The sequence below is a fragment of the Dromiciops gliroides genome, chromosome 3 (assembly GCF_019393635.1).
Source record: "Dromiciops gliroides isolate mDroGli1 chromosome 3, mDroGli1.pri, whole genome shotgun sequence".
NCBI lineage: Eukaryota > Metazoa > Chordata > Mammalia > Microbiotheria > Microbiotheriidae > Dromiciops > Dromiciops gliroides.
Genome location: NC_057863.1, coordinates 546,604,722 through 546,621,147, shown reverse-complemented (window position 1 = coordinate 546,621,147; position 16,426 = coordinate 546,604,722).

Below are 16,426 nucleotides of genomic sequence, written 5' to 3'. Positions count from 1 at the left end.
CACTAGATGAAACTGACTGATGTTGAACAAGAAGTATATTTGGATTGGATGAAGAATTCTGGTCATGTCCTCTAGGTTTTGTATTAAAAAGCAAGCCAATTCAGAAACCAGAGATTTTAAGTGTCTGGCTCAGAAAGTGCCAGTGACTTTCTCTGGGTCACTCAGGTACCCATTAAGAGTTGTGGTGTCACCTGATTCCAAGGTCTATTGCTCTTTTCACTATACCAGGATGTTTCCCCAAAACAATAGCTTCCAGTGAATTAGTGAAGGCAAAATTGGAAACCAGATGTTGTGACTCCAAGTCCTGGGCTCTTCTCACTATCCCACCCTGTATCCTTCTGCTGGAAATGTCTGTGAGTTCAGCATTTCCCCATCTACTCTGGATCAAAGGAGATAGCATATGTAAAGCTCTTTGCAAACCTGAGAATGATATATACATGCTAGCTATGATTCCTAGTAGTGGTAGTAGGTGGGGGGAAGGGTGCTGGTAAATGTTTAACTACTAGTCTCTCCAGAAAAAAACAAAAAAGTATGAGCATACACACTTTTAAGTTTAATTTGCACCATTAACTTCCTTAAGTCTACACAATTAACAAAACAATAAATCAAACCTTTATCTGTAGTGTCTGAAGTTTTCCGAGATTTAAATGCTTGTGCTAAAAATTTAACAATTGCCTCTGGCTCCCTTTGGCACACCTTTATTAGTGGTAGTCTTTCCCATGACCTTCACAATAGAACTGGAAGGGAAGCAGGAACAGATATTATTAAAATCATTTTGTATTGGGATCCTTTTTAGCTAAAATAAATAGATCTATCACCCCAATGCTCTGCTCCTAGGATCACCCTGACCTTGGCCCTTGGCCTCTGTCTGCCTCTGATTTTGTTTGACAGAATTGGCAGGTCTATCCAAGGATGTTCTCCCTGTCTCAGCTCAAACTTCCCCTCATTCCTTTCTTCCATCCTTTCCCCAGCATTTGCTGGAAGCTTGGTGGGTAACCAACCCCTCCACAAAGTTCGAGCAGGTCATTCATTCACTTCATTCATTCATAACCTACTGTATATAATGAACGCACCAACCAACCTTTGTGCCAATAACCACAGCTCACAATTCTATGATGTCTAAACAAAATTCTCCCCACCCCACCCCCATACCACCATAAATGCACTTACACTAGGGAGTACAAGTATTATTTTTCCTCTTTTGCAATTGAGGAAATTGAGACTCAGAAAGGAGAATTCCCTTACTAAAGCATCTGAGGCCAGGTTCAGACCAAGTATCCTGACTCCAGGCCTAGCACCTTTCCAAATATGACAAACTTCTTGCTCTAGGACCTGGCAGAGACCTTAGAACACAGAATGGAGAAGGTCAGAGCTAGAAGGACCCATGGACTATGGAATGGAGATCTGGAAATCAGCTTAGAATAAGCTACATTGTCTACTAGGTGACAAAGTAGATAGAGTACTGGAAAGTCACAAAGACTTGTTACTTTGTGACCCTAGAGAAGTCATTTAACCTATGCTTGCCTCAGTTCTCTGAGCTGTAAAATGGGGGTAATAATAGTGCCTCCCAGAGTGAAAAGCAAATGAGATAACATGTGTGAAGCACTTTGAAAATATTAAAGAAGTATAAAAATTATAGTGGTTATTATTATAGCTATTAAGCATATCAGAGCTGGAGGGTGCATAGAACGGTTAGTTGGTCAATAAGCATTTATTGAATAACTACTATGAGCCAGGCACTGTGCTAAGCACTAGGGATACAAAGAAAGGTAAAAAAAACTCAGTCCCTGACCTCAAGGAGCTCATAAGCTTATGGAAAAAACAATATGTAAACAATATATGTAGAGGATAATATGGAAATAATTAACAGAAAGAAGGGACTAGCATTATGGGGATTGGGAGAGGTTTCCCATAAAAGGTGGTGGCAGTTGTTGTTCAGTGGTGTTTCAGTTATGTCAGACTCTTCATTTGGGGTCTTCTTGGCAGAGATACTGCAGTGGTTTGCCATTTCCTCCTCCAGATCATTTGATAGATGAGGAAACTGAGGCCAACAGGGTTAAATGACTTGCCCAGAGTCACACAGCTAGTAAGTATGTGTCTAAGGCTGCATACAAACTCAGGAAGATGAGTCTTCCTGACTCCTGGTCAGGCACTCTATCTACTGTGCCCCTTAACTGTTCCCCCCCACCCCCAATAAAAGGTGGGATCATAGAATGTCATAACTTGAAGGGACCTGATCTTTAAAGATAAATAAAATACTACTGGTGAGACATAAAATCATATGGAGGAGGTAAGCCAGCTACTCAGATATATCCAGGAGTATTGGGGATGTGCTGGAGTCAATTGTTAAATTTTCATCATGAGCATTCAGACCTCAGGAATACTAAATGCTATAAATCAGGGCTTGATATATTGTTTTGTTGATTGTCTAGACTGAAGAAAGTAATGGAGAAAATGTTAATGCAGATTAAACTTAAAAGACCGCCATACCTACTTTTTTCTCCAGAGAGCTGATTGGCTAAAGCCTTACAGTCTACCACTGGGTATATCTAATAAATAAATGTGTGTGTATGTATAATGGATTTTCATCAGTCAAGAAGTAGAGGTAAAACACAAATATAAACACAACTAAAACAAATCATTAGTGTATAAGAGGAATAGAAAGTGTTTTGAAATCAACTAAAGGGGAAATTGATTCTAGCTCGGGGATCAGAGAAGAATGCCTAACAACAAGTGACATTTATATGTCAATTTAGACACGTTTGACTCCCCCAACTCGATTTGGTATATACTACAGTTATTATTATCATCCTAATTTTGAGGATGGGTAAACTGAGGCTCAGAGAGACTTGCTGTAACACAACTGGAAACTATCAGATGTAGGATTCAATTCCAGGTCTTTCCAGAATTCTAGTCTTTTCAACATTCTTCATGAGTGATGAGGCAGTCATCCTGCCTTTAAGAATGAATGGATTTGGGGCGGCTAGGTGGCGCAGTGGATAAAGCACCGGCCCTGGATTCAGGAATACCTGAGTTCAAATCCGGCCTCAGACACTTGACACTTACTAGCTGTGTGACCCTGGGCAAGTCACTTAACCCCCATTGCCCCGCAAAAAAACCCAAAAAAACAAAAAAACAAAGAATGAATGGATTGGGGGGCAGCTAGGTGGCACAGTAGATAGAGCACTGGTCTTGGATTCAGGAGGACCTGAGTTCAAAATCTGGCCTCAGACACTTGACACTTATTAGCTGTGTGACCCTGGGCAAGTCACTTAACCCTCATTGCCCCGCCAAATATTAAAAAAAAAAAAAAACCAAGAAGAATGAATGGATTGGGGGCAGCTAGGTGGAGCAGTGGATAAAGCACCGGCCCTGGATTCAGGAGTACCTGAGTTCAAGTCCGGCCTCAGACACTTGACACTTCCTAGCTGTGTGACCCTGGGTATGTCACTTAATCCCCATTGCCCAGCAAAAAAAAAAAAAAAAGAATGAATGGATTGGGGGGCAGCTAGGTGGCACAGTGAATAGGGCACCGGCCCTGGATTCAGGAGGACCTGAGTTCGAATCTGACCTCAGACGCTTGACACTTACTAGCTGTGTGACCCTGGGCAAGTCACTTAACCTTCATTGCTCCACAAAAAGCAAAACAAAACAAAAACAAAAACAAACAAACAAAAGAATAAATGGATTGGGGGCAGCTAGGTGGTAAAGTAGATAAAGCACCAGCCCTGGATTCAGGAGGACCTGGATTCAAATCCAGCCTCAGACTCTTGACACTTATTAGCTGTGTGACCCTGGGCAAGTCACTTAACCCTCATTGCCCCAACCAAAAAAAAAAAAAAGAAAATAATGAAAGAATGGATTGCAAATGCAGAGAGCTGGGAGCAAGGGCATCCTGGTATTTGGGAATGGTTTTATTAAAATACCTCTTGACCTAGCAAGAGATGATTTTGCTAAAGAAGGTAACATGATTCTAGGATTTAGAGTCAAAAGGGATTTAAGACATCAACTAACTAGTACAATTCACTTTGACAGATGAGGATACTGAGGTCCAGAAAATTTGTGATGTGTCCAGTGTTACACAGGTGGTATACAGATGGTATATAGTAGAGGCAGGATTCAAATTCAACTCCTTTGACCAGGAGGCAGCATGATATAGTAGATGAGGCATTAGTTTTGGAATCAGGAAGACCTGTGTTCAAATCTTGACTTTGACATTTACTGCCTCTGTGGCCTTGGACAAGTCATAGGGCCTTAGTTACCTCATCTGTGAAATGATGGGATTGGCCAGCATGGCTTCTTAAAGTCTCTTTCAGTTCTAAATCCATGACCCTATGATACACTGATTATAGAGTCAAGTCAACAAGCACTTATTAAGCACCTACTATGTGCCAGAAACTGTGCTGAGAGCTGAAATACAAAGACAAAAGACAGTCCCTGCCCTCAAGGACCTTACAGTCTGAAGAGGGAGACAACATGCCAACAACTGAGTACAAATGAGATGCAGTGGAGTATAAATTGGAGCTAATATCAGAGAGAAGGCACCAGGATAAGGAAATGTTAAGGGCTAAAATTCTAGCTAAACTGTCTAAAATATCTAATGAGTGGTCGCCAATAAATTATAAGCTTTAGCAAGAGTTAGACTTTTAAGCATTTATTAAGGAGAATAAGAATTTGGTAAAGAGAGAGAAAGGCCTAGATTTCTATCTATTAAAGGGAGAGCACATTTCTAGCTCCGCTCTCCACCAGAGTCCAAAGGAAAGACCGAGAGACCGAGCGCCAGTCTCTTCCTTCCTCCTCCCACTAGCCCGCGTCACTTCCTGACGCCAAAGAAAAGACTCCTGGTCTTGCCCTCAAAGACCTTCGCTTCATGGGTGGAACTCTTCTACAGTAGGTCTCCAGCAGGTGGCATCATTCCAATCGTTACAGAACTAATTAATGAGGAATTAATTAAGGAAGAATGCCTTCATTGTATAAGGTGGGACTTTAGCTGGGACCTGAAGAAAGCCAGGAAATGGAGATGAGGGAGAGAATTCAAGCATGGGGAACAGCATGGCCTTTGGCCATGGAGTGTCTTGTGCAAAAAAAGCAAGGAGACCATTGTCACTGGATCACAAAGCATGTGGTGGAGAGTAGGGTGTAAAAAGACTGAAGAGGTAGGAAGGGCCAGATCATGAAAGGCTTTAACAGCCAAACAGAGGATTTGATATTTAATCCTGGAGGTAATTGATGAGAGAAAGGACCAGCAATGCAACTGAAGCCTCACTACTTGTTCATTTGCCCATAGATCTTAAATGCTAAGATCGGGAATTTGTGTGGAAGGCTTTTAAACAGGAAAGTAATAAAGTCACCCCATGTGCATCATGAAAACCAATCAGGCAGCAGTTTGTAGGATGGATTTGGCAGGACATGATTAGAGCCAAGGTGATCATTTGGGAAACTTTGACAATAACTTACTTGAGAAGGGCAGAGAACCCTAAGTCGAGTGGTGGCTTGGGTGGAGAGCATATGGGAGATAGCAAAGATGAGTTCAAGGTTACAAAGCCTGGGTGACTATGAAAATGTGCCAATATTGATAGAGACTGGGAGTTTATCTGGTGAAAAATAAACTCAGATTGGGGAAGATTTAGAACTAAAGACAGGACATCCAATTCAATTCAGTTCAACAAACATCTATTAAAGGGATTAGGCACTTGGGCCTGATAGGATGCCAACCCCTCAAATCCCAGATGAGCCTCTGGAATGATGCCAGGAAGGCTCAAAAAAATAAAATAATCCCAGATGAGCCACCGAGACATATGAGACCCTTCCAAAAGGGGCATTAGAGGTCGATTAAAAGTTATCCCCTCAGATCCCAGATTACCCCTCCCCCCAAGATGTAACAGGTAGCTCAAGGCCCGTTATTGAATCCCAAAATTGTGGGCTCACACAGACCAGTCAGATTCTGGAGGCTGAACCACAAGAGGTCAGTTTCTCTTGTAGGCCCATTGCCCACAAGTAAAGTGGTTCTGGGAAAATCTCCTAGTCCTATGCAAAACAAAATGGCCCCTACTCCCATATAGCTTCCTTCTCTTTCTTTCTTTCTTTCTTTCTTTCTTTCTTTCTTTCTTTCTTTCTTTCTTTCTTTCTTTCTTTCTTTCTTTCTTTCTTTCTTTCTTTCTTTCTTTTGTGGGGCAATGAGGGTTAAGTGACTTGCCCAGGGTCACACAGCTAGTAAGTGTCAAGTGTCTGAGGCTGGATTTGAACTCAGGTCCTCCTGAATCCAGGGCCAGTGCTTTATCCACTGTGCCACCTAGCTGCCCACCTCCTTCTATTTCTACAGTGATGTGTGCAGAGGGGCAAAGAAAGGAACAGGTGTTAAAAGTCACAGGTTTTAGACCACTAATAAACTTTAGGTTGACTATTTGTATTCCTTGTCCAGCGAGCAACAAGTGGCCAAATTAAATCATATTATTCTTGACATTCTTGATATAAATGAAATCAGGAAGGAAGAAGGAAGTTACAATTAATGAAAGGATGGCTCATAGGTTCTCTCTCTCTTTTTTTTAGAGGCAATTGGCATTAAGTGACTTGGCCATGGTCACACAGCCAGTAAGTGTTAAGTGTTTGAGGCCGGACCTGAACTCAGGTACTCCTGACTCCAGGGCCGGTGCTCTATCCACTGTGCCACCTAGTTGCCCCAGGTTCTCTTAAAAGAAGCAAAGAAAAGAGTTGGAGGAATGAGTTTTGTTGTATTTACAGAGGCAAAATATATATATATATATATATCGCCTGGGGCATTCGGTCATCATGTACTGTAGTACCAAGGGTATTTGCGAAAAGACCATCATGAAAATAATTGCAGCTTAGATACTACTACTGATGGGGTGAAAAGGAAGAAGTAGAAAAATTCTATGAAGAACTTATTAAGTTCCTCCATATCAAATCAACACACACTCTGGTACTTGGTGGTTTCAGTGCAAAGGTGGGAAAAGGTGAACATGGGGAAAAAGCTATAGGCTCAGGAAGAAGGACTGAGAGGGCTAAAGACTTGTAGATTATACAGAAGCCTCATGCCTCTAGATCATGAAAATTTCCATTGAAAAAAGAATTGGTAGCACTAGACATAGTGAGCACAAAATAACACCAGAGAACAAAATAAGTATTTTAGAAGGCAGGAAAAGACGTGTTAGTGATGTGGGAGTTATCCCTGAGTCAGCTGACTGTACAGTCAGACCACTGACTCATCCTAGTTTAAATCAGTATAAAAAAATAATGAGAAAAGGCTATGCTATATAAATTGAAGCAACTTAACCCTGTATTACTTAAATAAGTTATTGAAATTCAAAAATGGGAAATGGACAACAGAAATGACACCAATGCCAATACAATAACTGCTACAATAATTTCAGTAGTTTAGCCAATATAAATTAATTGCCATAACAGGAAGACTGAAAGAGGTCTTGGCACCATAGTCAGCCAACATCTAACTTTCTTGCCAAACAGAGATGGCTGCTGAAGGTAGGACCATGTTAGAATATAAACTGGTTTGTAAAATGTTACAAAAGATGATTGATGATAATTAGTAGTATCATCTCATAAAACAGAGGGAAGCAATGGAGGGTAAAAGCAATTTAATTAAAGTTTGGCAAGGTATCTATCTAAGCAAAGTTGTCCCAAAATCACTCAAGGATGAAAATGGAAGGAGGACTACAAAGAGAAGAAAAATGGAAAAGATTTACAAAAACCATCTTAACAAACTGTCTTCTCATGTGTTTTCTCTGTGTGTTTATGAATGTATTTGTAAGTCTAGAACTAGAAATGATACAACTGGAAGGGCACTGGGCGATGGATTTACAAAGTACCCAAAGGTGGGAAAGCTATCAAAGTCTTGGAAAAAAAATCTGACTTGGGGGCAGCTAGGTGGCATAGTGAATAAAGCAGCAGCCCTGGATTCAGGAGGACCTGAGTTCAAATGTGACCTCAGACACTTGACACTTACTAGCTGTGTGACCCTGGCCAAGTCACTTAACCCCAATTGCCGCACCAAAAAGAGAGAGAGAGAGAGAAATATCTGACTTCATTATCATACACACACACACACACACACACACACACACACACACACACACACACACACACACACGGTGACCAAGAGAACATCAATAACGAGTGACCTATATGCTTACTCTCCCATCTATTTAAAATCTTTATGAGAGTCATCTATACATAAATCAAAGGTACACTCTAGCCTCACAGAACAAGTATGCTTTTGCAAGCAATATTCCACAAAGGCCACATCTGTACCATTTCACAATTAACTGAAAGATGTAGAGAACATAAGATTCCATTGTGCTTATTCTTTGTTGGTAATGAAAAAACATTTGGTTTGGGTAAAACAAAATACAATCTCACAGGCTCTTTTACAGTAAGGTGTCATTCATCAAATGGATATAACAAGGCATGTGCTGATAAGTGTTTAACAACCAGCTCTCCGGGGTGGGGAGCAGGGAATCAACAAATGGCTCACTTTTAAATTTAAACTGTATTGTTAACATTTTCTGGATTGATTTCTTAAGTCTAGACGATCAATTGAACAACAAAGCAAGCCCCGGCTGCATTTGCCATTTTCTGAGGTGTAAATGCTCACACTGAAAATGTAATAATACTGTATATAGCATATAGCCTTAGAAGATATATTAAGAGGACTAATGTTATTCAAGACCCTCTGATTACAATTATCCAGAGACACATAAAACAGAAAGGTATGCTTGCCAAAGGTATTTGCTGCTATGATGGAGGATCTCCAGGGCAGAGCTGTGGTTGAAGAAGGATGCTGGATGGGTGGTGAAATCCTCCAGATGCTCCTCCTTGTGAAAGATGTTGTGCTGATTGCATTGAGCCCCAGCACCAGCTGTGGAGTCAGAAGGACCTGAGTTCAAATCTGACCTAGCTGTATGACTCTGGTTAAGCCACTTAACCCTGAATGCCTCCCCCCCCCCAAAAAAAGAGCTTTATACCCATTCAAAGGAGTTTAGCCTAACCATTTATATAGGAAATACCAAGTAGATGAAGAATATCCATGGCCCAGATTTCAACATGCATTTTGGTGGACATTCTATAGAGCTTGTCAAATAGTATGTATAGCCCGGACACAGAGTATAGATGGACAGTGAGCTAGCCCCAGAGTTGAATAGAAGAACAGGCTGGATTGCTTTTGAGAAATTGTAAAGCTCTTTTAGTAACTCCAAACTTTCCATGAAAGCAAGGCCCACCTTTTCAATACTAACATTTTAGTGTTGCTCTATGGCATCCAGAAAACTAAAATTAATTTCACACATAGAGCAATGGAGAGGTGTATGGTGGGTATGAGAAAGCTCCAACATCTAAACAATGAGGAACTCTGAAGAACAGGAGTAAAGGAGGTAAGAGAAAATGGGCTGGTCACCCTGGAAGAGTGAAGGATGACTGGTAGAAAGGTTCAGTGCTCCACTGATACCCTCATGATACTGGGAGAAATTGAGAAAGGCCTCAAAACACAGTGGATGGACTCCTTGAAGCAAATAATGAGGGGACATGGCCAAGAGGATGGATTATCATGGGTAGGTTGCAGTCTACATCCCAAATAGATGAAGTCAATCGAAGTTTGATGTGAGTTTTTGAGTAAATGAATGGAACAGTTCATGTCTAGGTTTCCTCAAATGTGGGTGATACAAACATTGAAGGTCCCAAATACATATCAGGTACAGGGTACCCTTACAGAAAATGGATAAGATACAAAAAGCTAACAAATCCTAAAAATCAATTCAGAAACAAATACAGTGCTCAACTGGTCTTAACAATTCTCTCTAAATGGAACTGAACTTGGGATTGCTATCAGATAAGCCTTTGATGTTCTGTCCTTTCCCAAAGAGCCCTACACATGGGGGATGGCTAGGTGGCGCAGTGGATAAAGCACCAGCCCTGGATTCAGGAGTACCTGAGTTCAAATCTGGCCTCAGACACTTGACACTTACTAGCTGTGTGACCCTGGGCAAGTCACTTAACCCCCATTGCCCCGAAAAAACAAAAACAAAAACAAAAACCAAAGAGCCCTACACAGTCCCACCAAGATTTATAGTACCACTCTGTTGTTTAAATTCCCCTTGGGAGATAAATATGCTTTAAGGGATATTGCAATCCCTTTCTTATCACACCTATACCATCTGAGGAACGTGGCAGCTTTGCTCTCTAAAGAGGACCCTGGGCAGGAGTTTTGTGGATTATGCTCATTACTACTGGGAACAACTACATCAGGAAATCTTATTCTTTTTAGGTCCTATCTCTGAACTTGGGATCTCTTGAATTTGGGCTTTAATCTCCCAAAGCCAATTCTGCTTAAGATATCTCCACTTTCTAGTAGAAGACTTGATCAAGATTGCATAGTGAATTCAAAATCTTACCCCCTGTACATCACAGTTTGAAACACAAATGCTGTCTAGGAACTACTAGCTCAGACCACACGTAAACACATGCTTACCTTTGCCATGTGCTTCTGCTACAAGTGTTTGTCCATTATTCCCAAAGGGAGGAAGATGCACATGGACATAGGATCCTCTCCCCACCCCACATGTCCACTGTACTTGTTTCTGGCCTGTTATCCTCAAAGAGAATGAGAAAAAGAATATGTAGTCTTGGTTTTACAATTTGTTTTTATAGAGCACAGGTTGGGGTGGTAAGAGACCAGCCTTCTGAGTCTCAGTCAGTCATTTTGAGTGATGGAAGCATTTCTGGCATAGTAGCCAGAACCGTGGCTTTGCAGCCAGAGAACCTGGGTTCAGATCCCACCTCTGACACTTACTATAGGTGTGAACTTGGGCAAAGACAATTAAACTCCTGGGCCTTAGTTTCCTCACGTATAAAATGAAGATGGTTGGAATAGAAGACCTCTAAAGATGCTTCCAGCTCTAGGTCAATGAAACCATGATCAATCAATCAACAAGCACTTATTAAGGAAGGGGAAGGGAATGGAACTATCATTTATTAAGCACCTATTATTTGCCAGGCATGGTGCCAAGTACTGAGGATACAAAGAAAGGCAAAAACACAAACATCATCCAGACCCATCGACATATGGATAAATAAGCACATACACCATAGATAAAGAGTAGAGGGGTCACCTTAGAGAAGAAGGATCAAATGACTTTCGTGGAAGGGGGATTGGGAAGGCCTCCTGCAGAAGACTGTGTTTAAGCTGAGCCGTGAAAGAAGTCAGGGCTATGAAGAAGTGGAACTGAGGAGGGTGACCCCTCCAAGCATGGGGCATAACCAGTGTAAAAACATGGAGATGGGAGATGGAGGATACTATTTGCATCCCTTTGTCTTATCATCCAGGTGGCAGCAGGTATACCCAAAACCCATGGAAATTTCCCTGTGATCTCATCAGGTTGATTGGGGAACTCATCAAATTGATCAGAGACTTCCTTACATTTTTTTAGGCAGAAGCTAAGGAAAACTCAGGTTAGAAATAGAGATTTCAGGGGGCAGCAAGGTGGCACAGTGGATAAAGCACCGGCCCTGGATTCAGAAGGGCCTGAGTTCAAATCAAGCCTCAGACATTTGACACTTACTAGCTGTGTGACCCTGGGCAAGTCACTTAATCCCAATTGCCTCACTAAAAAAAAAAATAATAAAAGAAACAGATATTTCAGAGTTATGTGCATAAAGGTGAGAGATGAAACAAGGGGAGCGGATGAGATCACAAAGAAGAGAAGAGGACCAAGGACTGACTTTTGGAGAAAACCAACATTAAGAGTTAGAGAAGAGGAAAATGAACCCAAGAGAAGACATTCAGAGAGGTAGGGGAGCCAGTACAGTAAAAGTCTCTGAATTCCAAAACAGAATTCATTATTTTCCCTCCTAAACTCATCCTCCACTAAACTTCTCTATTTGTGAGGATACCATTATCCTTCTAGTCACTCAAGGAGGCAACTTTATCACCCATATTCAGTGGCTAGATTTTATTGATGCTATTTCCACATCTCTCATATCTGTCCCTTTCCCTCCACTCATACAACCCCCACCCTATTGCAATAGCCTCCTAATTGGTTTCCCTGTTTCCAGTCTCTCTTCTCTCCATTCCATCCTTCAAACTGCTGACTGTTTGAGGTCACCATCCAGCTCAAAAATCGTCAGTGGCTCCCTACTGCCTCTACTATAAAATATAACCTTTCCATCCTGCTATTTAAAGTCCTCTAGAAGTTGCTTTCAACAGGCCTTTAGAGACAGTTCAGTTGCACCCTGTGGTCCAGCCAAATCGGACTACTAGCTATCCTCCTCACCTTGCTATGCCATCTCTTACCACCTGCCTTTGTGCAGACTGCCCTCCGTGCTTGGAATTCACTCCCTCTCACCTTTCAGAATCCCTGCCTTCTTTCACAGTTCAAATTAAGTGCCACATTCTACCATGAGTCTTTTGTGATTCCTCCAACTGCTCTCTTCCTCCTCAAATCATCTAGAATTTATTTATTTGCGCACAGGTTGTACCTCCCCAACCCCAAAGAAGACTATGAATCTTATGAGGGAAGGAAACTTTAATTTTTCTTAGTATCTCAGGGCTTGGCATAGTGCCTGGCACCTAGTGGGTGATTAATAAATACTTATTAAATTTAATTGGATTACAGAATAGTGCAATCAATCCAGTAGGAATCAAGCAAGCGTTTATCAAGTGCTTACTATGTGCCAGGAACTGTGCTGAGCACTAGTGCTACAAAGAAAAGCAAAAACATTCCTGCTCTCAAGCAGCTTACATTCTAATGGACTTAATGTCTCTGGACCCTACTTTCCTCATAGCTCAAGTGAGGAGGGCATTCTTTTTTTTTTTTGGAGGGGCGGGGGGAGCAATGAGGGTTAGGTAACTTGCCCAGGGTCACACAGCTAGTAAGTGTCAAGTGTCTGAATCTAGGGCCAGTGCTTTATCCACTGCACCACATAGCTGCCCCCTAGGAGAGCATTCTTAAATGACCTTTAAGGTGCTTTCCAGCTCTGAAATCCTATGATCCTATAAAATATATTCAAAGTTTAGGGAGGAGAAAATATCCAGGAGGGGTTGGCCAATGGATCAATTGCAAAATGAGGAACAAAACAAAACAAAACAAAACCCTGATGGATTTGGCAGTAAAGACGTCCTCATCGCCTTGAGATTGGCAACACCTGGTTGAGGTCCATGTCACTTCACACCCGGATTACTATGATAGCCTTCTGGTGGGACGACTTGCCTCGAGTATCTCCACTTCAATCCATCCTCCATTCGGCACCTAAAGTGACCATGTCACCCTCCTTTTCAGTCCAGTGGCTTCCTATTGTATTTTCTTCAGGCTCAAATGTAGGATCCTCTTTTTGGTTTGGTGTTCAGAGCCCTTAGTAACATGTTCCTCGCCTACCTTTTCAGTCTTACACTTCACCGAACCCCTTCTTCCAATGTACTCTTTTTTGGGGGGTGGGGTGGGGCAATGAGGGTTAAGTGACTTGCCTAGGGGCACACAGCTAGTAAGTGTCAAGTATCTGATTTGAACTCAGGTCCTCCTGAATCCAGGGCTGGTGCTCTATCCACTGTGCCACCTAGCTGCCCCTCAATGTATTCTTATATGCAGGGACACTGGCCCCCTTACTGTTCCTCAAACAAGACACTTCATCTCCTGACTGAAGGCATTTCCCCCCATAACTGGAATGCTTTCCCTCCTCATCTCCATCTTCTGGCTTCCCTGGATTCCTTCAGGTTCCACCTTCTGCAAGAAACCTTCCCCTGAGTGCTAGTGCTTTCCCTCGAAGCTGATCTCCATTTCGGGGGCCATCACCTGTCATTCTGACCTATGTCTTGCAACTAGACTCTGTTTTTTTGTTTTTTTGGTTGTTTTTGGTTTTTTAGTGAGGCAATTGGGGTTAAGTGACTTGCCCAGGGTCACACAGCTAGTAGGTGTAAAGTATCTGAGGTCGGGTTTGAACTCAGGTCCTCCTGACTCCAGGTCCGGTGCTCTATCCACTGTGCCACCTAGCTGCCCCTTGCAACTAGACTCTGATGACTCTGGAGGAGAGAATGAGGCTTATGACTTTGCCCAGCCCTGCCTCACTTAAATCCAATTCACTTACAAGTCAAGACATCACCCTCCTGATGTCATTGGTCCTCTTTGAGAACAAAGGAGGAACAATGTCCAGTTTATGCTGCAAATATCTTGTCTGTCCAGAGTTGTATGCCACTATCTCCCTGTGAGTTCCTTAAGGGCAGAAACTGTCTTTCACCTTCCTTTGTATCCCCAGCCAGTACTTCATGTGGTGCCTGCCACCTAGTAGGCACTCAATAAAAGCTTGTTGACTTGAGGAAGAACAGAACCCTTTCCACCAAGATGATCTGCTAACTCTCCAAATTTAGCTGGTCTAAAGCGAACTCATCAGTCTTTCAGATTAACCTGCCTCCTTTCCTCCACTCCCCTGTTTCTGTTAATGGCACCACACTATCAGCTGCCATATCTTATTATTGCATCTTAGTAGTATGTCTCTCAACGGTTTCTCTCCCTCTGTACACAGTCTTGGACCCTAATTCCAGCCTTTACAACCACTCACCTAAATTATTAAAAAAGTAATACTCTCTTAGCTGATCTTTCTGTCTCCAATCTCTCTTCCTTCAATCTACACCTGGGTCTTCCTAAAGGCCAACCCATAGAATGAAATGCAGAATAATATTTGAAACCAGAGGATCTGGGTTTGAATCAGCTCTGTCTCTTAGGCCTGTTGTGACTTAATCTCACCCTCAGTTTCCTCATCTGTCAAAGGAAGGGGTCGGACTAGATAAACTCTAAAGTCTTTTCCAACTCTAAATCTATGAGCCTATGAAAAGGTGAAGAGATGGGACAATAACAATGTAGAAGTAAGAGTAGAATGAATGCCCTTTCACCTTTCCCCTGTTTCCTCAACAGCGAAATGAGTGTTTTAATCCTTGTCTCAGCTTCCTCATCCACCAGTTGGGAAGGTAATAGATGCAAAAACGGTTTCTATCCCTTACTGGACCATTGAACTCTTAGTCAAGTAATTGGAACTGTTTGTTCTTTATCTTTGGTATCTATATTTCCATTTCCACTTTAGTTTCAGTCTAGCTACAATCATAAACTCCCCCGGGGCAGGAGCCAGGTTTTATATATCTATCCTCTTTCTAATCGCAGTAAAATAGCAGTAAGATTATAGAATTCAGAGACAACATAGTCCAACCTTTCCATTTTATGGATCGGGAAACTGAGGCTCAGTTTTGCCAAGTGATTTTTCTAAGGGTGTGCAGGTAGGTGCTTTACGAACACTATCTCATTTGATCCACCAACAACCTGGGGAGGTACATACTGTTATCATCTCCATTTTATAGATGAGAAAATTGAAGTAGACAGAGGTTAGGTGACTTGCCCGGCATCACAGATAGTAAAGCATCTGAGGTTGGATGTCAACTCAGGTCTTCATGACTCTAGGCTCAGTTCCGTATCCATTTCGATACTTAGCTGCCTCTGAGAGATAGAATTTGAACCCAGATATTCTGCCATTAAATATCCGAATTCCTTTCATTGTATCAGGAAGTCCAGTCCCGGGTTCTGAACACAGGTGCTTAGGAAATGTGGGTGGATTGCCCTCTAACCCAGGCCTGGTCTCTGACCTCTCCCCAGACCATACTTCTGAGTGACCTCATTTCCAAAGTTGGGGGGAAAAGATGGAGGGGGGGGTTTGTAATGGAGTATTTGTGGAATGGCAGACACCCTGTGAAATTCCTTTCCTTTAGCAGCCCGGAGTTATTAAACGGCAATGAAATTCTGGGGAACAGAGTTGGGAGAGGGGAAGGATTTAATATAGATCCGTTTTCTATTTTTAAAAAGCTTTTTTTCTTCCACTTCTTTAAATCCGATCATTTCCAAGGCACTGAAGCAACCAATCAGGGAAGCAAGCAAGGCTGGAGAGGGAGGAGAAGGGCCCTAGGGTGACCCTAGAGTCCATCCCCCCTCCCTCCGCCTGGAGACTCTCCCTTCCTCCCCCCATCTCCCAAACCTTTCACACACCGCCTTCCCCCGCCCCCCGCCCGTTCCTACAGCTTTCCTCCCCAGCCCTACCTCACTCTCTCCCCGGAACCCATCGATTCTCCCTAGAATTTGCAGGCAGATTAAGAACCCGCGGGTTCCCAGAACCTTAAAATACCCCCTCCTCCCCTGAACTTATTTACAAATCAATTTGTAATGCAAAATGGGGCTGAAGCCCGGAGGGCCTCAGCAAAAGCACTTTTTGCCCTAAGGTTAACCTAGCCACGCCCTTCTCTTCCCAAAACCCTTCCCCCAAATCCATCGTCCCCTCCCCCAAACACTTCCTCACACTTTACCCGGCTTCTTTACCCTCTTCCCGCTTGCCCCGGCTCCTGGCTACCTCTAGTTGTTTCCTCCTAGCT